Source organism: Rousettus aegyptiacus, unplaced genomic scaffold, assembly GCF_014176215.1.
Source record: "Rousettus aegyptiacus isolate mRouAeg1 unplaced genomic scaffold, mRouAeg1.p scaffold_m13_p_4, whole genome shotgun sequence".
Classification (NCBI taxonomy): domain Eukaryota; kingdom Metazoa; phylum Chordata; class Mammalia; order Chiroptera; family Pteropodidae; genus Rousettus; species Rousettus aegyptiacus.
Genome location: NW_023416307.1, coordinates 87,660,271 through 87,683,417, shown reverse-complemented (window position 1 = coordinate 87,683,417; position 23,147 = coordinate 87,660,271). Strand labels below are relative to the sequence as shown.

General features: G+C 34.7%; 1 pseudogene; it reads left to right on the top strand.

The window, feature by feature from the left end:
• The first annotated feature begins 9,984 nt into the window (after positions 1 to 9,984).
• Positions 9,985 to 10,103, top strand: LOC118602477 (annotated as a pseudogene).
• The last annotated feature ends 13,044 nt before the right edge of the window (positions 10,104 to 23,147 follow it).

Below are 23,147 nucleotides of genomic sequence, written 5' to 3'. Positions count from 1 at the left end.
TGCTGCCATGAACATGATTATACAAATCTCTGTGTGACTGTGAAAGTTCTCAGGTCGGTGAAATGGAATAAACAATCATTTTGATGTGGTAACACTGGTGGGAAGGAAGCATGTATACAACTGTTTTTACTTTTATACCATTTTTTCAGAGTTATACAAAGGACTTTATCTCCTTGAGAGCTCACAGAGGTTTTGGAAATGCCAAAGACATCATCTTAATCGAGTCTGTGTCCCTTATATTGGTCAGTGTCCAATGACTTTAATTGCTTTAACCAACATCCATTCTAACCCACTGCTAACATGCAGCAGCTGGAAAACTAAAAACCATTTCTCAGACTGTTTGGGAGATAGGACATGATTTAGTTTCTATTGTACGCTTATGGGAATGTTTAGAAACTAAACAAAATGCAGAAAAAACCAAGTCTGAGGCATTTTGCTGGCAAGAATCAAGGCCAAGGTGGCAGCTATAGTGGAGACTTCAAATGTGGTGGGTGGATTTCTGATTCAGCAGCTTCCTGTTGTAGCAGTGGCATATTTCTGAATCAGGCAGAGTAGCCTGGGACTACAGCCTGGGAAGTTAACACTATTAGCAGCAGGTTCATAGTTTCTCAGCCTCCTGTATCCATGATAGGGGTTTACCTACTCAAGACAAAGGCAGAGTAATTTCTGGAGCTACTTGTTCCAGGTTGTTAAGGCTAGAACTGTTCCTCCATTCCTTCCAATAATTTTGTACATTCTTAATTCGCGCTATAAGATTCCTTATTACACCATGTCCAGCACACTGTCTGTTTTTGTACAGCCTGTAAGCTAAAAGTGATTTTACGTTTTAAACTGGTTGGGGAAAAAAATCAAAAGAAAAATAATATTCTGTGACATGTGAAAATTATGAGATTCAAATTTCAGTGTGCTTAAATAAAGCAATCATGGATAATACCACTCCATACATTTGCATATTAGCTCTGGCTGCTTTGGATTATAACAGCAGAATCAAATAGTTGCACAGAGACCACATGGCTCACACAGTTTAAAATATTAATTAATTGGCCCTTTACACAAAAAGTTTGCCAACCCTTGATCTAGAGTTAACTTTCTTGGTTTGAGTAAACTCTGAGCAATATAGATGCTACTCTATTAGAAGATGTAAGAAAATGATGGCACAAATTATAAACAGCACATTAATTATGTTGAAATGTTAGTCACTGGTATCTTTTCTCTCATCTAGTTCTGGTCAAATGATTTTCCATGTTGAAACCATAACCCAGAGAGCTACAAAGAGCTTAAAAATTTCAGTGTCCATTGGCACTGTTCACCAGCTCTTTTTGTTTCTCCTTAAAGGCACGTGGGAAAATTGTACTTCTATGCACCCTTAATGTCAGATATGACCCTGTGACTGGTTTTGGCCAATAAAATTTGAGCAGAGGGAATACATATCACTCAAAGCATAAATTTAAGAGCCAATGCAGCCAATGCACTACCTACCATGTTCTCTTTCTTTCCCTGCCAGAGTTAGTTGAGATGTTTCTCTCTGAGCGATTGTATTGAGTAGCAGTTGTTACCACCTCTCACGCATATAGCATGAGTGAGAAAGTAACCTTCATTTTTTAAGGTACTGCTATTTGGGGGTTGCTTGTTCTTGCAATATACCCTAAACTATCCTAAATGATACCTCAAAGTATAAATTAGGTTGAAGTATTTAAACTCTGTAATTCAGATATGCAAAATATGCTTTCTTTATTTCTAAAATAGATAACATTTTGATGAGAAGATCTCAATCCCACAGATAGTGGGGGAAAATATTGAAACTTGTCAATGACAAGCAACTTTTTTTTTTCTATTTAAAAAGCTCTTTAGGTTAACTGAATTTCTGTTAGGTAAATAAATATTGAGCCTATCCAAAATTTGAATGCTAACAAGAGTATTTCTTTTTTATCAAGATCTGTACCTACCTTTCTTGGCATCTAAGTGAAGGGAGATTCCTAAGATTTACGAGAAGGGCACGGGGCTGTAGGTACACATGCTCCTTCCCAGGTATTCTTGCTTCATGCTGTTGCAATGTGTTGTCCCGTCTTTCTCCTGGGCATCTGGCAATGGTGAGACTAGGTTATGGCTGGTGCTGATTAGATGTTTGAGTATGATGTTGGTACCTACTGCTGAAGTCTGTGTAGCAAGAGCTTCTAGTCATAAAGTCCCTGTGTACTACAGTCTCCTCATCCTGACCCCAGGTTCTGAGATTCTTTCAGCTCTTCTTCATTGTCATGCAGTACTCTTAGTTGCTTTCTCTCACTCTCACCTGAAATGTACGGAGTTATGTAAAGCTTTCTTTTACATTGCCTTCCTTGGCATTTTCTATTCTATTTCCTGGTGCCATATTGAATGTGGCTTCAAAGAGACAGCTTCTCTGAGAGGCTTGCTATCTCCCCAGGGATATGTCTAAGACTCCGCAAAACCTACATAAATATTCTATGCCCTTTTATCCTTGAGTTTTTACTAAATGGTGGGGATAAGAGAGCCCTCAGGACTTATTTTTGCCCTTATTTTCCTCTTGCTCTTACCTTTTTTACTTTCTTCTAGAATTAGAAGGTCTTTCTGCTTTCTCTTCCAGCTGGTAGGGGCTTCTGTATTCTGCTGCTTCTTTAGTCCTGTCTATTCTCCCTCCACTTCTTTATGGTAATGTTAGCTAAAGGGCCATGAAGAACGAAAGTAGCTACCAAGAAGATAATATATACTTCAGAAAGTATATAAAAATTATTTTATTTACTCTATTACTCTCAATATACCCAATCATTTAAAAGCCATATACGTTTGATATAAGGCAATACATTTTTCAAAATTTTCCCTCAGTTACAAGAAAATCATCTTATAGAATCTCTCATATTAAATCGTGTCCTCTTATTTTAACTACAAACATCTGTTTGGGAAAGATCCACTAATTCAAAATAATTCGATGGTGAAATTAAATGTTTTAAAGGTGGCAAATAAATTTAGGCATACTTAATAATTATTATTAGAGTATGGTCTTATAATCACAAGTTTTAGATATATACACAGCTTTTATACATTACTTTAAAAAATAAAGTAGTAATGACTATAGTTAGCAGGTTTATACAGATATTTTTGAAGTTTGATATATTCTACTATTTATTGTATTACAAATTAATATGTCCATTTTGTATTAGCAGCATTATTAGATACTGCCAGCTAATAAAAGGAAAGTGATTTTCACGTCTAGATATGCTACAAGACATTTCTATTCCTCTTCTCTCAGTTTTCAGCCCCCAAACTATATCTCAGGTAATTCCAGTATGATATTCATTTGACCCTAACCAGTCTTTCCTGGACCTGTCATTCATAAAATTACACAGTGATTTCTGCTCGTTAGAATTCGTTTAAAAGGATATTTTTCAAAATGTAATTCAGATAAACCAAAAAACATCTTTGGCTTGAAAAGTGGGTGGAGGGGAGGGACAAAGGGAGAGAGGAGGTGGAGAGAGAAAGACAGACAGATAGAGACAAACAGAGAGACAGAATATAAAAGAAAGTAAAGACAAGAAAAAAAAGTGAAGAGCATGACAAGGCCAAGTAGGAAGCTATGAAACTTGGTAAGAAACCCTGGTTACATTGTCTAAAAATGTGATTCCAAGTTTGACACACTTTCATTTTTCAGAAATGGCAAATTTATGCTTGAAGAGGTCCTTTAAATTTTTAAAAAATATTCTTTATTATCAATCTGAGAAAAATCCTGCCCATTTCCACAGTGAAATTGCTAGGTCATGGTGAATGCCCAGTGTGTTTTACTTTTTAAAAGGATATTCCCATGTATTTCGTGGATTAAACACATCCTTTTTCTTTTCTGAGGAAGTCAAAACCAAAATAGGTTCAGTGACTTGCTCAGGATCACACAGTTAAGCCAGAGGCAGAAGGAGGACTGCCACCAGAACAGGATTCTCCCAGCCGGGCAGCACTGCCAGCCTCAGTTATGTAATAACTCTCCCACGTTCTCCTCTAGATTCGGCAACGTTAGCAGGAGAGGTGTCCAGTAATAATCCTTATATAGTATTCCAAGTCATCAGGGCAAGGTGATGGTAATTTAACCTCAGCAATTTTTTTCCTCTTCCCTTTAACCCAAAGGATGAATACATTATTCCAAAGCAACTGCCCCTTAGCTGATACTGTACATTATACTCTAAAGGTTGATGGTTTATAACAGTGGTTACTATTTTGTGACCAACAAATGGGGCCAAACCCAATAATTATATTGCACAATCTCCAGTGCAGTAGAATCCAAATCTACTTTCTTTTCCTAACATCCCTCTGTGCTAGTATGCACATGTGCATGAATCTAGTGTGACAAGAGTAATCTCTTTATGCAGAGCTGAATGGATTCCTTACCCTCTTATCATGAGCAATATCTACTTCTAGGCATACGCTGATAGATAGTTGCCTTGGCAAATTTTTAGTCATTTTTGAGTTAGGGATTTAAAAAAAACTGATCATGTCTTATTATATTCTTTGGTGGTTAATAGATGATTTCTGGAGTTAGCAAAAATTGACAAGAAGAAAACTCACTAGACTTTTTTCATGCCATCATGGTTATGCTTTTGAATGTCTTGACTGATGTGTATCCACAAGCATAAGGAAAACAAGTTTTCTAGGTGTTATTCACATTATAAATCACTCTGCAACAGTTCACAGGTGTGTTGATACTTGTTGGCAGAGGAGGAGTATATTCAGTTACATGAAGCATTTCCCAGCAATGTGTGAACTATGTAGTGAAAAATAATGACTAAACAAATGTTCTTCCATAGTCCCTGAGAGGTGGGCATTGATATTAACTGGCTTAATCGATCTCTCTTCCCCTTGACTCCTCAAGGCCATATTCTTGTGATCCACCTACTTATCTAATAACTTCTTTTTGCTTATTATTCCTTTTCCCAAAAGAACATAGGGATTCCAAAAATTCAACCCTCAGCCCTCTCTTCAATTTTTGTTCTTTATATTTTTTTCTCCCTCAAAGCTATCATTTATTTAATTGGTCATTACCTTTGATGGCTGAATTTTAGACACCTGAGGAAACAGAGGAATTCACTCAAATTTTCCTAATTGGAATCACTCCTAAACTTAAATTCTCTCTCCTAAAATTATTTTCAAATGACAATTCCCACTTCAACTGACTGCTTTGACATTCACCTCAATGTCAAATGAATGTCAATGATATTCATTATTAAAACTAATCATCACTTGACTACCCACTCACCTGTCCCATTCCCTACCTCCTATCCAACAATTTCTTCTTCTTGACTTCATAGTTCCACTAACTGGTCTCCCTGCCTCCAGCCTTCTTCTGGCAAAGCAGCCTGCCTACTGCTGTTAGACTAATTTGGCCCCAAAACACCGATTTCTCTTGAGAACCCACAAACTAATCACTTGGGCCTGTAACTAGGACTATTTAGCCTGAAAAATACAGCCACCAAAATCTGATCTTAGTCTGTTTTTGCAACCTTATCTCTGACTAGGGCTTTACATGAACTTTCTGCTCCTGTCTCTTTAATGTCCCCGATACACTTTGAGTTTTCACACCCCCTCTCTGCCTAAGTTCACCATGTTCTCATGGCTAGAAACTCCTTTTCCTCCTTCTTTCCAGCTATTTAAATCTCATCCATCCTTCAGACCGAACCTCACTTCTTTTGTCAAGACTTACCTGATCACTCAGTGCTAAATGGCCTCTCCCTTGTCTGCCCACCTCTGCTTCTTTGGTCTGCCCCACTTTCCGCACACTGATTATTCATAACCTCCTGTTGTTTTCTATAATTTTATTTAAATTCATAGCATCTTCCCCAATAACTCATATATTCCTTGAGACCCAGACTATCAAGCAACTTATATATCTTTACACTTATTATTTTTCCACAATAAAAACAACATTGATTTATTGATGTTCATTCTTATTACCATTAAATGAACACTATTTAGAAAATATGTTATAGACATACATGCATTGAGTTGTTTATACACTTCTCTATCATGAATTACAGTCAGGTGAAATCTGGATATGAGCAGTTTGCATTTGTCTGGGGTAGGAAGACAATAATTTAATGTCCAGTGTAATTGAAAATAAGAAAAAAAGGTAAATAAGTAAATTAAACTATTATTTCACTACTTACAATGCATACAAAGGATTAAAAAGAGAGAGATGAGGAAGCCTGGAAAGCGCCTTGGTGGTGGCCAGGGGGATTATATTATTTAAAATAATGCCAAAGATGAGAAGGAGAATGCAGCATTTCAACAATCAACCCAAGGAAATGAAAAAAGCATGAAAAATTGTGGAAGCAATTCCATATTTGTACAAATAACAGATATTTGTATATGCAGCAATGTGAAAATTTACAAATTTATAAAAACTCATGTAAGTAGATTATTTAATATTATATGTATTTTTTCAATGTAATAGCCATGCCTATTACATGAATATGCTGTGACTTCAAGTCTCTATTTTCCCTGCCAATACTGCTGACACTTCTCAATTTACTGGCTCAAACATATGACTATAAATTCACCTTGTATTAGGTCATCAGACTGTTTTACTAGATTTATCTCTTTTGCAAAGTAAATAAAGTATGTGCTGTTAATTTTTTTTAACTGTTGTCATAGAAATTTCAAGCTTCAATATTACTAATGGGTTGTACTTTTTAATTAACAGATCATTTGATTTTTATAAATATGCACATGACCTTCTTAATATCATTTTAATTGATTTTGTTTAAATAGCTTTATTTTTAAAACTGCAATCAATATGGTGCCTAGAAAAAGAAAGCAGACCAAAAATACTGAATCTGAGCCATTTTATAAGATGTCTTTCTGTTTAAGCAAATTATTTATAAGAAAGATAAATTTTTATTATACTATACAATTATATTTTCTAGTATACTACATTTATTCTGGTTGCTTGTGATTATAAGGCAGTCATGCCTAGAACATTTCAATGGTTTCCTCAAACATATGTTCAAGAAATACTTGCATAATGATTTGGTCCCTATTCATGAAAACAAAAACCATTGTATGTGGTTTAGAGCACAAACACAGAAAAAAAGATTATTTTTAAAACTTATTTTTATCCCAGGTCAAAGTAATTTTTTATAATAAGTACAGTTGTCTTAGAAAATGCTCATTTAAGTAGTCATGCTTGAGTACATATTAAAAGGGATATAAATAGGAGACATCGGATCCTACGAAAAATGCAAACAATTTTCCTAATTTCTTTTGTTTGTCTAATATTATTGAAATTTTTTCATTTCAATGGCAATTTATATTTGTGGAAGACTCTAGTACAACAAATCATCAACCAAAGATAAAATGAGATGCAGAGAAACAGCCATAGAGAAATGTCTCAGAATTTCATGGCTATTTAGACCTCAGCCATAAAAATTTCTGATGAATTAAATTATTAATATCTGAGTCAGGGGTGTGTAGGGAAGTGGAGGAAGCAAATTGGAAGGAGAGGGAAAAGGAAGAATGAGTCTCATGGCTTTTGGGGAACATGGAATATTGATCATCAGACAACTCTTCTGGTTAATAGGGTATGCTGACCTATTGAACACTAGCTGATGACCTAAGTATAACAGATGGGTAAGAAAGGAACTGCATATGATTTACAGGCGTGTTAGTGGTATTGGAAAATATAAACAAAGCTAATACATTTTGCAGACTAAAAGGAATTTTGTTGAGCCTAGTCATCTTTGAAAACTATTTGTGCATTTGAAATAAGCAACTTTTTGATATTCAGTGTTACTTAATTGAATATTTTGATATCTAATCACCCTTACTTTTCAGTGTTATATTTGGTCATAAAAATTTTGCATATTTAAAAAAATATTTAAGGATTAAAAATGAATGAGCTATTAAGCCATAAAAAGACATGGAGAAGGCTTAAGAGCATATTACTAGAAGAAAGAAGCCAATCTGAAAAGCCTATATGCATACTGTGTGATGCCAACTGTATGACATTCTGGACATGGTAAAATTATAGAGACAAGTTGGTTGCCAGGTGTTTGAGAGGCGAGAGAAAAAGGGTCAAGTGTTGGAGCACAGTGAATTTTTAGGGTGGTGAAATTATTATGAATGAAACTTTAAGGATGGATACATGACATTATAATTTGTCAAGAACATAGAACTGTGTTAAATAATAATGTATTGATATTCAAATGTATCATTATTCTTTCATTAACTATAACAAATATACTACATTAATGTAAGATGTTAATAATAGGGAAAACTATGAGGGATAAGAGAGGTATATGAAATTCTGTGTATTATCTCCTCAATTATTCTGTAAATCTAAAACTGTACTAAAATTAAGTCTACTAATTATTTTTAAAAAGATATTCTCATATGTTTTATTTATGCTACTTTTACTAAAATGAGAATATGAGTTTTTCTCCGAAGAAAAAGGTAACTTCTTCAGAGATTTAAAAAAAACATCTTTTTCAGTTTTAATCTTGAATATTAAATATACACATATATATCTCAGATGTATATTTTTTAAACCATTCATTCAGGAGTTCAAATGACTATGGCTTGTTTATGGGAAAAAATTACTAAAATTTCTTAGATAAATAAACAATAAGATGAAAATCTATGTGTAATATTAGTGAACTACATGTTGTCTTTGGCATTGAGAATTCAGTAAGTAAGAAGTTAAGACTATCATCAATTAGAAATTTTTCAAATATATATCCCTCCTGAAAGAATGAATATTTCACAAAAATGTTGACTTTGTAAACTATAGTTTTCTAGTATCTGAGGTCAGAGGGAGAGAAAAGAAGTTTTGAAACAATGCTGGCTCAATACTTAAAATCGGTTGAGACAGATGGCTGTGGAGCAGACTGAGGCACTTTCACCTTTTGTCTTCTTTATATTATGGCAGCTGATTGTTCTTAACAATCCCAGATGTGCTTTGCTTTAAACCTCTTTCTCTTCTCCTTTATGACCTCACATCTTCTGTATTTTTTTCTGGAAAAAGTCTATAGAATTACCTTTCCTATATTGTGACTGGGATTAAGTCTTTAATGATGCATTTTCAAATGACCACATCCCTTTACTCCAAGGCTCTAAAAATGTTTCCATCTTTCCTAGCTCTACTCTTTAAAAGATCACCTATAATGGCTTAATTCATATTCTGAAAATAATTAAAATGAGGTCACTCTATTATAAACTAGTGCTGTGATGTGTGTGATTTCACTTATAGCACCCCATTTCAGAAGTAATGTATTTTTTAAAGTCTTAAGTTTCGATTCACTGAAATGTATTAAGCATGTCAGAATTTCCAAAATGGTTTTAATTTTAAATACAATATTTCCTTGACTGCATAAAATACCAGTAATGCCCTTGAAGTTATAATGTTTTGGCAAACAATGATTAGGCCATCTAAGCTAGTATATATTAAAATAAAAACAAGCAAATAAGACAATAAAAAATATTTATCACCATAAAAAAAGAGAATATGTACATTTTAGTTATGATATAATAGGTTATATATAATTATATGTAGTTATATAAGTAATTAGTTATAAATATATATGTAATATATGTTTGTAAATGCATGTCAAGGATTCATTATAAAACATTATGGCTGTTGAAATCTTGAGTTTATAAATGTCCTAACAAGGCAGCAGTACAAGGTGATCAACTAATCAAGTGAATATCATACAACATCACTCTGGTTATTGTTCTTACAGTTTGCTGTTTCTAAATTGCATAACTTGTTTAATATAATAAAATTGCATAAAGCATTTAATATAATAAAAAATTATCTCAAATGACAAGACAAAGAACATTTTAAAGAAGCTTTGCTAAGAAAGTAACTTTTTCTAAAGAAATATAATATTTCCACACAGTATTTTATAACTAATATGTTAGTAAGGTAAACATTGTTCTTGCTGGAAATCTGATATCATTTTACATGTTCTTTTCATTAAAGATGTAGCATTTGTCCACGGCCATGCTATCCTGAACAAGCCCAATCCCATCTGATCTTGGAAGCTAAGCAGGGTTGAGCTTGGTTAGTACTTTGATGGGAGACCACCTAGGAAGACCAGGTGCTGTATGCATAAAAAATAAAAAATAAAGGGTTGTAAATTGGCAAGGTCCTTGCAATCTGTGAGGTCAACCAAGGGTTGCCTCACCTAAAAAAAAAAAAAAAAAAAAAAAGATCCAGCATTTGCCTCTTAAGCTCATAGCTTCCAAAACTTTAATCGACGAGATATTTTAATAAAAGATAATCTTCTTAATATGAAGTTTTGGTAAAGAATAATTGCATATCATCTTCTGAAAAGAGTTTCAGATGTACACCTTAATCTATTTTCATTGCTTGAAACTAAAATTCTATCAACACAAACAAAAGCAAAATGATTATGAAGAAGCCATTGCTTCAAAGCACAAAAGATTTTTCTAATAACTATTAGACAAAAACACTAATCTCATTCTTGTGACTTATTTGCCTATCTAAAAACAAAATCCCATTTCTATGTGAAATTAGCACATACTTAAGTAGATGTAAAACTCATAAATAGCAAAATCACAGCAAGACACTGGGCATTTGAAACCAGTATAATAGTAGCAGATGTGGAAGGAAACTGGATAGTGGTGAAGGTGTGACACAGAACATAAACAAAGACCTAAGGTAATAGTGTGGGGATAGTCCTCATGAACACAGAATATAACCAGAGAGGGCAATGAAAAACTGTAGCCTGGAAAGCAGGAAAAGTTCACACAATAAAGAGTGTAATTTTGTTTGTTTGCTTGCTTGCTTGTTGGTTTGAAAACTAGAAATTGAGTATACAAGGAACAAGCCAGCATGAAAACTCATATTGACATTCAGATATTTAAAAATGTTTTCGAAGGTTCATTCACTACAAGGAAGAGGTCATTTTTATACCAATTAAGAATGTTGGGGGCCTGAACAAGCCACAGATACCCATTAAAACCATGCCACCTCTCTTCATAACACAAGATATATTTGATAAAGAGAGGATAAGTAGTTGCTGAACGAGCTAAGTTCTAGGAAGTGCAAAGGAACAATACAATACCTACTCCAACTTTGTCATGTACAGGCCAAGTCTAAGAAAGCCTGTCATGCGTTCATACCTTCTATAAGGGAAACAGCTCACTTGCATCGCTGCTCCTTGAATAGTTCTGTCCTGCATACACTAGTTCTCTCAACCACTGCCAACCAGACTACATCAGGGCATGAAATACAGTATGAGCTGAGACTGAAAAAGAGCAAGTCCAAGATTTCCTCTTAGAATATGCACTGAAAAACACTAAATGACTGAGTCAATTAAAAGTAGGAGTTAAAGTGGAAAAGATCTAATGGAGGCATGGGACATATTTCAGAGGGCATGCAGAAATATGCCTGAGGCAAAGTTGTAGAGAGGAAATCCATGGACTCCACTCTAGAGAAAGCCATTGAAATGGAGACAGCAACTCAGATGCTGAGAGAGAATGAGGGGAGCTGCTTCTCTATATTCTGTACCTGGGAGCGATATGGCCCAGATACACTTCCACTGATAGTTCTAGGCCACAGGTAGACTTGAAGTAACACAAGTTTATAGAACTAAAAGATTTTAAAAAGCATAATCTCAAGTTACCTTAACATAGTCATTAAAAGACACTGAAGTCAAGCTGACTGGTTCACATCCCTGCTCATCCACTTAGTAGCTACGTGAACATTGGCAGATTATTTAGCTCTCAGCTTCACATTATGCTGAGATGATATGATAGTATTTACCTCATAGCTGACCTTCGGGATTAGAGGAGTAAATATGTACAAAACTTACACATACTAGGAGCTATATATGTGTTAGTTGCTGTTTTATTAGTTTTGAATGACAAAATTTGCAGCACAAGTTTTACATTATTTGATTCCAAAAGACCAAAGTCTGAGTAATTTGCCTATTATTAGGAAAAAGGACTCTGTATTTTGTCTAAAAAAAATAAAGCTATTTTCCTGAATGAACATTCAAGCCATGGGAATTATATAAGTTCCCACAGCAAGTCAACTGTTTAAGTTATTCTTTACTAATATTTCCAGCGAATGTTCTAGGAGAATGTTACTCAGAATTCAGGTTTCCACAGCAATGTTAATTGGGTTCACTTAGGGCTATAGTGGAAGGAGGTTACAACCACCCTGTCTTTCTCTGGCTGTGGCAGTCAAATACATTAGACTTATCTTTGATGGAGGGGATCCAGGCAGCACTCGAAGCTTGTCTATAAACAAGACTCATTCTTCTTAGATTTTATTTAAAACATTTTTAATAGACTTTGTTGTTTAGAGGAGTTTTAGATTCACAGTGGATTTCAGCAGACGGTAGAGAGATTTGCCACATATCCCCTTACCCCAGACATACACAGCCTCCTCCATTCTCTACATCTGCCACCAGAGTGGTACATTTGTTACAACTGATGAATCTATATTGAAATACATCATTGTCACTCAAAGTCCAGTTTGTATCAGGGCTCACTCTCAGCCTTATACCTTCTGAGTTTGGACTTATGTAAAACGACATGTAACCACCATTATAGTATTATAAGAAGTAGTTTTACTGCCTTAAAAAGTCTCTGTACTCTGCCTGTTTGTTCTTTCTTTCCCCCAACCCTTGGTGACTACTTATCTTATTCATGTCTTCACAATTTTATCTTTTCCAGAATATCATATAGTTGGTATTTAGCCTTTTCATATTAGCTCCCTTCACTTAGTAATATGCATTTCAAGTTCCTCTATGTCTTTTCATTATTCAATAGCTCATTTCCATTTTGTGCTGAATAATATTCCATTGTCTGGATGGATCACAGTTCATTTATTCATTCACCTACTGAAGAACATCTTGGTTGCTTCCAAGTTTTGGCAATTGTGAATAAAGCTCCTGTGAACATCTATGTGCAAGTTTTCATGTGGAGGAAGTTTTCGGCTCCTTTGATGTAAATATCAAGAAGTGTGATTGTTGGATCTTATAGTAAGAGTATGTTTAGTTTTGTAAGTAAATTCCAAACTACCTTCCAAAGTGGCTGTACCATTCTGAATTCCCACTGTGAATGTTGCTCCATATCCTTGTTAGCATTTGATGTTGTCATTATTTTCATGCTAAAACAAGTATGAGTATTTTATGAAATAAAAATGTGTATGTGTTTTGAAATCTCCAGTTGAGATTTTAAAGAGATTGTTGACTTATGACACAAATCTTTGGAAATGTATCCCAAATCTCAATAGTAACAGTTTAACTTGATCCTGCCATTAGATGTTACTTGATGGGAAAAATTGAGAAGATCCGCCATATTAGATAGCACCTTTGCATTCCATCATCTTGTGGAATGAGGATTCAGACTACAACACTGGTTAAAGTTTTGAAATTTTTAATTATAGATTGGCCATTCACATGCTCTTGTGATTCTAAATCTTATGAGTTTATTCTTAACTATAAATATAAAAACCTCGACCAAAGCTCCCACATGAGGGTGACCTTGAGGATTTACTGCGATCCAGCTTTTAACAAATAGAAATATCAACCAAGAACTGCTTTCAGAAATTCACTCCTCCCCACATTCTAGGTTTTACCTTTGGATCAGGATTGAACACACACTGACATCTCATTTTCTGGGTCCCTCCCAGGACTGTCTTCCTCCCTGGTGTTTTAATATTATGCCTTCAACTTTTATTGAAGGTCTTTGTAAGAAAGAGCCGCATGAGGCCCATTTCTGCATTTGCTGTGAAATTGGTATAAAGACATTGCCCATTAAATTATTCAGTGTTCTCTACCTAAGACCCACATGAGAACTTGCTCTGAGTTTAGTACCAGGGGGAAAAAAATGTGCCCTCTTTGAGAAAGTAGTAAATTTTATTCTTTTCTCTTAATGAGTTATGTAACTCATTGTGTTCCCCACCCCACTCCCTTTTTTTTGTCTTGGCTGCCAAAATTATACAGTCAGTTTTTAGGTACAGTTGTACCCATTGGATTGGCTTTGGTGCTTGGCATGTTCGCGTCTTCATTTTTTCTTAACATTTTTCTTCTAATTTATTCTAAAACTATTATTGTATAGTGTTTTTTGTGTAAGTCAGATAAAATCTGTATTAGAAAAGTTTGTGTATACCCAGATAAAACTTACAAGTATCTCTCTTTACTTGATATAGATTTTTTTTGAGGTATTTTCTGTTCTGTTTTATAAAATGCTATTGATTTTGATATAGGACAGATACCTTGTTAAATGTATAATTAAGTATAATTTAATCATATGCCTTTGGCAAAATTTTATGGACATAAAGTTGTAAATCAGGGGTAAAAATCTCAGAAGCATAACCACCAAAGCCATAGAGAAAATCAATTCATTCATCATTACATTACTAAAGTACATCATTCATTTAACAAACATTTAATAGTGCTAGCTTTATACAAGGCAGCATACTTGTTACTGCAAGGAATACAAACTTGGTCTAAAAATAATCACCCTCAAGAAATTTATAATTTAGCAATTAAGAGCCAATGTGTTTACCAATCTTACTTAAAAATAAGAATGAGATATTTATTGTCCAGCAGCATTATATACTAATATGTCAGGATTTTTTTTTAATGAAATTGGAAAATAAGGCTTATAAAACTAAAATTGTGTTATGGAAGAATTTTGTTATGAAGAAAAAGAAAGCTTACACAAAGTGATTAATAGTTGAGCTTCATTCAAACTGAAATTTGATGAAAAGGATTATGGGAAGTAAAAGGAACCTTAAGCATGACTTTATTACGATCTGTAAGAAGCTACAAATGTAGGATTTCTTTTATTTTCATGTGTGCAATATTTCTTTGAAATAACACTTTTTTAAAGGAAGAAGGAATTACTTACTGCTATCTGTGGTCTGACAATATAAACATTTTATCAGTGTCCTAAACTTCTACACAGGAAGTAGGGTTATGGGAATATTTTTACAGCTTGCCATTGGCCTTTCAAGAATTGAGGGTTGAAGCTTGCTACAATCATTTGCTTGTCATATTCTGCTGGTCTTTTTCATGAGGTGAATAATGCAAGAGTCTGGCAACCAAACCTGGTGTGGGGGTTTTGCCTAGAGATCTGTTTAGATTAGTTACGAAGCTCCCAGCTTGTGGTCACTGAAGGTCACTTGGTTGATAGCTAAAATTTCAATTGAAACCTTGTCATATAATCAGGATTTAAAGCCCAGCTGAGACTTTGTCTCTCCTGTGAAAGGGGAGGTTGTTTTATGATTAGCTTCAGAATGTTAAATTAGGTGTTGGCAATTATGAGTCATTTTTGTAGTTTAAATTGCACTATGGAAACACCTGTCCAGAATAGCAAAAGAAGGCATGCTTAAAAAAAAAAAAAAAAGTCTGATTCTATTATGCATGAATAGTCCTGCTTTTATTGTAAAACCCTAGAAGCCACACTTAACCGCTCTTGAGAAAGAATAATTTCTGTATCCTTTAACAGTGATTCTCAAGAACAAGGACCTTATTAAAGATATCTTTTGTATGTGGCACAGAAAAATTACTTGCATAAAGAGCCCATTTTTCAAATGACTGAAGTGTTTTTCAATTTATTTTCAATAATGTTGTTTTTTCCTTCTAGTAGTCCTCAGATTCTTAGAAAAAGTCTATTAATGACGCATGAAACCATGTCCTAAAATGACCAAGGTTTAATAAATTATTCTGCTGTTATTATAGAAGGGATTCAGTATCTTTGAGTAAAAGAATTAAGCAAAAAGATGATTGAGAGAATAGGAAAGAAACTGAAAAAATTCAAAATTACTAAAATTCTTCTGATCAAAATAATACATCAATTTCTATCTACTCACAGACCACACTGAGATAGAGGCTTGGCACAGAAAAGGAGCAGTGATTATATACATATGTATATGCAGATATGTAAAATATAGTAAAACACCTTCATACTTTACAATGTTGCCATATGGAGTCATATCGAAACATTCAAACCAAACTTTTGAACAATATCAAGACCAGATGATGCCTGAATATTTCTTACAGTATTGGAAAGCCTGTGAAAACACTTTTCCCAAAAGTTTTAGATTGTTGAGATTTATCTAGATTAAAATATAACATTGCTCATATATATATATATAATATATTATATGAATGTGTAGATTTCCATCTCTGGCTATGATGGAGTAGTAAAGACTGAATTCACCCTCCAGACAAAATATTGAAAACAACGGCATTCAAGGCCCTGAAGACCAGCAACAAAGGAAATGATTCTAGAGAAGTGTGCCCCATGATTGCCCTCAGCTTATACTTTGACAGTTTCCAGACTGCAAGAGGGTTCAGGAGGAGACTGGAAGATTCTGAGATGAACTGATTACAACTGAGAATCTACAGAGACTGAAACAGCCAGAGATAATGAGGCAGAATTTTAGAAAGGAGAGAGAGAAATGAACAAGATAAAAAAAAAAAATCCAGAAATCTGCAGAGACTTCTTCTAAAGTAGCATTCATCACAGTACTGGTCAGCACAGGAATGTAAGGAGGACACCAGAGGCTAGGGAGAGAATCATCTGAAAAGATTAGAATGCTGCCTGGTGCTCACACAGAATCTGGGATGACATGTGTTTCCATCAACCATACTGGAAAACCTCATAATTTGTGGGCATTTGGTATAAAACTCAGAAGGATCTTTCCACAGTAGTAGTAGTCCTACTAAACATTATTCTGGTCCCACCTAATCATTCTTAAAAGCAAGACCTTAAAAAGTCAACCTTTTCTCAAGAAAAATTATAGGAATACAAATACAGCCAGCATCACATAAGGTAAAATCTACAATGTCTGGCAGCCAATCAAAGATGACCAGCATATAAAGAAGGAGGAAAATACACTATTATCTGTGTTTTTACATTTCTTGGTTTCAGTTACCCATGGTCAACTGTGGTCCAAAAATATTTAAAGAGAAATTTCAGAAATAAACAATTCACAAGTTTGAAATTGCTCACTGTTCTGAGTAGCATAATGAAATCTCGCGCCATCCCACTCTGTCCTGCCCTGTCCCACTTGGGACGCAAATCATCCTTTTGTCCAAAATATTCATGTTGTATATGCTACCTGCCCGTTAGTCACTTAGTAGCCATTTCGGTTATCAGATATCAGAGAGAGAAATACCACATTCACAAAACTTTTATTATAGTATATTGTCATAATTGTTTTATTTTATATTAATTATTATTGTTAATCTTTTACTGTGCCTAATTTATAAACTTTATCATAGGCAGGTATGTGTTGGAAAATTCATAGTATATATAAAGTTTGGTACTACCTAAGTTTTCAAGCACCCACTGGGGGTCTTGGAAAGCACCCCACAGATAAGAGAGAACTACTGTGTATTCCATTTATTTGAAATGTTAAATAGAAACATAAAAGATATTAAAAGAACCAAAAAGATATTAAATGTCTAGAGATATTCTCTAGAAAACAATGTATGAGATGAAAACTACAATGGATGGGATTTACTACAGAAGAAAGACATAGCAATAGAAACTATTCAAAACAAAACACGGAGAAAAAAAGACTGGAAAAAATGAACAGAGCATCAATGAGCTTATTGTATGTCAGTTATATTTTGATAAGTCTGTTTAAAAATACGAAATATGGCCAGTACCATCAGGAATTTATAATCTAGTCATTAAATTAGGGAGATTTATAAGCAACATGAGTACATAGCAGCATAGACTGATATCACCCTTACAAAAATCAATTTAAATTAGCAGCTTAGGGTAATAAATATATGTACTCATAACAATTTTTACTAATAAAACTAAATATTTTTTATACAGAGAATAATTTTAGCATCTTATACTTTTCTAATATCTTAAACTTTTCTGCACATGATAATAAATCTAATGTTACTGAAATAACATTTGGAATAACCTCTTTTAACCTTCACAAAGTACATTATCCAAATTCACTTTTTCAACATACAATTAATTTTTTTAGAGATGAAACTTTTGAGTAGATTTAATTGCCAAAATAACTACCTAGGAAATGGAAATAACCTTCAATTATGAACTATGATCAAAGAGAGCTTTTTTATTTTTCACATTGTTTCATGAAATGACTTTCATTCCCCCCATCACCTTTTAAATAACTTTGACATAACATTTTATTTTTCATCACTGATAAAAATACTTTCAATTGAATACAGTTTAATGAGACAAACCCTTTGGTCAATTCTAACACAAATAGATTTATATTTGGTGAAAAAGTACAGCCAGGTGCTAAAAGGAAGCTCTCTAATCTTGATATTGTTCAAAAGTTTTATTTGAATGCTTCAGTCTGACTCCATGTGGCAATATTGCCAGGTTGGAAGGTGGTTTCCTAAAGCTGATTTGTAAATCAGTGGCAGATAGACATCTCCTGTCACCAATTCACTAATAATACATGGATATCTATTATAGGATTAAAAAGAAATATGTCTCATTTATACCACATTATCAAAATGCCTTCCCTACTTGTTCCCTGAATACATAGTTCAGATGGAAGAAGAAAAAAAGAAAAGTGAATAGAGAACTTAGGAGCTGTAGAATATTAATTAGAAGTACCCATCTCTGAGAGATGTTTTTAGAAGACTAAACTAAATCTTATTTTACATCTCCTCATTCTAATGGTTCGTGATTTGAAAAACACACCATCAGTTTAAAGACAATTTTACATTATGTGTTCATATAGATTGTAAGATACATCCAAATATAAAGAAGCATTTGAGTTTTTGAATCAAGAAAATATGTTACTTTATCATAAATAATCAGAAACTTAAAATTTTGATATACCTCAATTATGTATGAAAAAGAGCACATACATTAACAACAACTGAGCAACAAGGATAGTAAAAACCAAACAATTCATCTGTGGATAAGTTTAAAGAAACTTTCAAACATATATTATTTTAAATCTAAATTTTTTGCTTCCAGCTCTTTCCAGACATTTAGAAATTTTATGGCTATGGCAAACAGAAGGAGTAAATTTTTGTACCCAGGAGAAGTGTGGTTATTTAGTAGATTATATTTTCAATTTATCTTTAAATAATTGTTTACCAAAATTCAATTCTATCTGAATGCTGCCTAATCTCTTTCATGTATTCAGCTGAGGATCCATCTTAAATTGCAGGGTGATTTGTTCAGAAAGTAAAAGAGAATAAGATTTAAAATACCTCAAAATGGGAAATAAAGTATATAAATCAATACTGCTTTCATTAAATCTGTTCTCAACTAGTTAATAATTACTCAGTGGGACTTAATATATGGAAATATTTCATTACACTTTCATCAAAAGTGGAAACATAACAGAGAACTAAATGACTCAGAAATCTCTAAATTGGCAATATTAACACATTGAATGTGAACCTTGGAAGTTGTTTCCTTTATGTACATAAATGATGTTAATGTCATTGGCTATGTAGACAACATCAGGAAAGTAAAAACATTTCAAGCCTAGAAGAACAAAAAGGGAATGTTAGTTTCTCAGGGGGTCTCAGGAAAGACAGAATCTAAAAAGGAGGAGTTTCGCCTACATCTGGTTAAGATACCTTAGACATGACTGATTCATTCAGTAGTCAAATGAGGTGGTCTAGAGTGGGACAAGGATCTGAGGGAAAATAGTGCCTCTCCCTCCCATTCATTTTCAGGGCCAGACCTGCCTACTCTGCTTCTTTTTCTTTTTTTTCATTAAAAGATCTCTTCATTTCCTTCTCTTCTGTTTTCTTGCTTGGTTCCCATCAGTGCTTTGCTTCACACTAATTGCAATTCCTATGAACTTCCTCCAAAGTAGCTGGTGCATGTAATTTGGGAGAGAGCTAAATTCTTAATGCTTGGGTTGATTTTAAGTTTCTCACTAGTTTACTGTAAGAGTTAGAACATACTAAGGTTTCAAAAATTTTGGAGAATCTCTACTATTAGTCTTGAGTTTGAAGGACGTGCTTTATCCTAGTAAGAATGTTAATTTACTTTTTTTGGCTGCTTTGAGAACTTCTTCTACGTTAGTATATACAAAATTATGCTTGTGCATTTTTCTGGGAAGAAGTTTCATATCTTGCATCAGGCTCTTAAAGATGTTTTGCACCCCAAAAGGATAAAAACCATGGTTTTAAGTACTTCATTTACTCAACTAACATTTGTTAAGACTAATATTTGCCACATATTATGCTAAATACTGAGGAGCAGAGATGCGCTCCTTTCCAGTAGGAGTTTATTGGGTCAGATACAGAATCAGATCACCCCAATACAATGCAACGAGTTATGTAATAAAAGTAGCTGAGTGTTCTTTAAGCACAGAACAGGGAGAAACTGAATCTCGGGAAGGCTAGGAAAGACTTCATCCAAGGTGGGACATTATTCTTGGGTCTTGAAACCTGAGAAGATGAGCTATTGTTCCTTCATCTTCTGGCTCACTGGTGAATTAACTACATGCAGCTGCTAGGGGTTTAGAGTGCAATGATTATAGTTTCTCAGCAGTGCATTAAAGCAGTGGCCTCCAAATTATTTGGTACCAGGAATCACTACTCCTATAAGAATCTAATGCCTGATGTTCTGAGGCAGAGCTGAGGAGGTGATGCTAGTGCTGAGAGTGGCTGCAGATACAGATGAAGCTTTGCTCGCTCCCTCGCTGCTCACCTCCTCCTGTGTGGCCCTGTTCCTAATAGGCTATGGACCAGTACTGGTTCACATTCCAGGGATTGGGGATCCCTGCTTTAAAGAACCGTAGCCCAAACTTTAACTGGCTTCAGAGATTTTACTGACTTGTCTCTTTCAAAATATCTCCTACCACTGTCATCTGAGTTTCCCATATATTGTTCTGCAAGCATTTGAAACTACTCTGCTTGGACATTCTTCTTGGGCCTGATCATTTGGTCCCTCTGCTGCTAACAATCCTCAGAAAGTCTCTATTCTGTTGGGCACACTGGGCTGTCAGTGACTACTGGAGCTTCCTCTATTTGGAGCCTAGAGGTCCAGATCCCCACTTGCTAGTAGGACGAGGCATGGCTGAATATGGCCAGGGGTCTCCACTGTTGCCCAGAAGAGGATTGTTCCAAAAGCTGTCACTTCTCTATTCTGCTTACGTTCTTGCTACTTCTGTTGCTGGCAGTGAAAGGGCAAGCTCTGTGATTGTTAGCTCCTAAACTGCTGCTCCACAACCAAGTGTATTGGAGATTATTGATGTTCCTTCGTGTCTTTGTTGCCAGTTCTGTTTGCGCATCCCCAGCTCTCTCTAATCACTCACTCCTGCAGCTTTCTCAGAGGATTATTTGTTCTTTGCTACTGAAACTGCGCTAGAAGTATTTGGAGTTTACAAATTCTTGCTTCTACCCACTCCACCCAGAGGGCAGCCAACATGTAACTGATGCTGCAAATAAAGAAAATTCTAGGCCCCTTCCCTGAATGCAAGACAATGTCTGAGGTGCAGGTGACACTCTAGAGAGCTCCACAGGATCAAACCAAGGCTGGGACTTCATCTGAAATCATGCCCTTGGTTGTCTTTTCCCCTGTCACATATCATACTTTTCCTGTGCCCTTTTCAATTTCCTCTCAATAAACCATTGATTGGCACATCATTCTTCTCACATCAGAATTTGTACTGTGGAGATCCAGCTTCAGACTCTAGGTCAATCGCATTCCTGGAAGTCTCTGGGCCTGAGAAAGTAAGACTGTTCTCCTAACTTCAGCTCTAAAACACACCTTATTGTTTACTTCACATTGAAGAAGTTTCCAGGATATTTGATAATGATTACTTCCTCACCCCCTGGGCGGGGCGGGAGGGGGCGGGGAGCTGATTCTCTTTGGGCGTAGCCTTATCCCAGGGCACCAAGATAATCTCAAAATAGATTGGATAATCTTAAAATTAGTACTTTTTAAGATCTGGATTATATAATTTTATCCCCAGCCATGAAACTCATTTTTTAGAGTTTGTGCTAGGGTGTAGGGGAAATGTCAATAATATATATATATATATATATATATATATATATATATATATATATATATATCAGAAACTAAGATTATAGTAAGAATTCCAGTGTGGCTGGAGAACAGTACATGCTGCTACAGATAGGAGAAGGTGAAAGTTCAGATGTTGATGGGCTTTACGCCCCACTACAGAGTTGGACGTTTATCCTATAGACTCCAGAGATATTTAAATGAGGTAACCACATAAGAAAAAAAAATTATATAGATATATAGATATATAGATGATAGATAGATAGATAGATAGATAGATAGATAGATAGATAGATATGGAGAGAGAAGTGATAATTGACTGAAGGAAATGAAATGGAGAATGGCCTGGATATACAGACTAGAAAGTTAGCTATATATGGAAACACAGTTTAGAATACAAGATAAAACTCTTGATAAAGATGGGGTCATTTAAGGACTCTGGAAAGAAAACAGATGAATATCAAGGAGAATACTCCTTACATACTGAGGAAACAAACCCCAAAATACAATGGGTGGGCTGAATAGAAGGAGGCAAGGCAGTAGAGAGAGAGAGAGAGAGAGAGAGAGATTGGTAGCCTAGAATCCATGGGAGAAATAACACTGAACATCAAATTTTATGGGAAAATTAAGTAACATGAGAACAAATTAGGATTCAGCAATGAGAATGTCATTCATGTCTAAAGGGAGAACAATCTTAGTAGGATAATTAGAGAAAAAGATAGATGGTAATAATTTAAGGATTAAGTAAAAATTTTAAAATTAGAGCCAGTAAGTGTCTTCTCCCTCTCTCCGCCATTTCATGAAGATTAGCCGCAAATTGAAAAAAGGAATTTAGAGTACCTTAAAGGGGATGTAGGAATAAGATAAAATATTTTTGAGGGTGAGGGAGACTTGGACATATTTAATACATTCTGGAAGAGAGAGTCAGGGCAAAAAAAGAAATGCAGATTTTTTTTTTCCTTTTTAAAGAAGGGTTAAATAATGATCAAGATTCTAGAGTATAAGAAAGACTGTCTTAGACCAACGGCTTTCTTGCTCTGAGACAGGAAGGAAGATGGATAAGGATAACTTCTGTGGTTAGAGGCCAGAGTGCCAAGTAGAAAGGTGAACTGATCCCATCAGTATCCCTTTTGTTGAAAGAATCAGGCAGAGTCAACCGCTAGGAT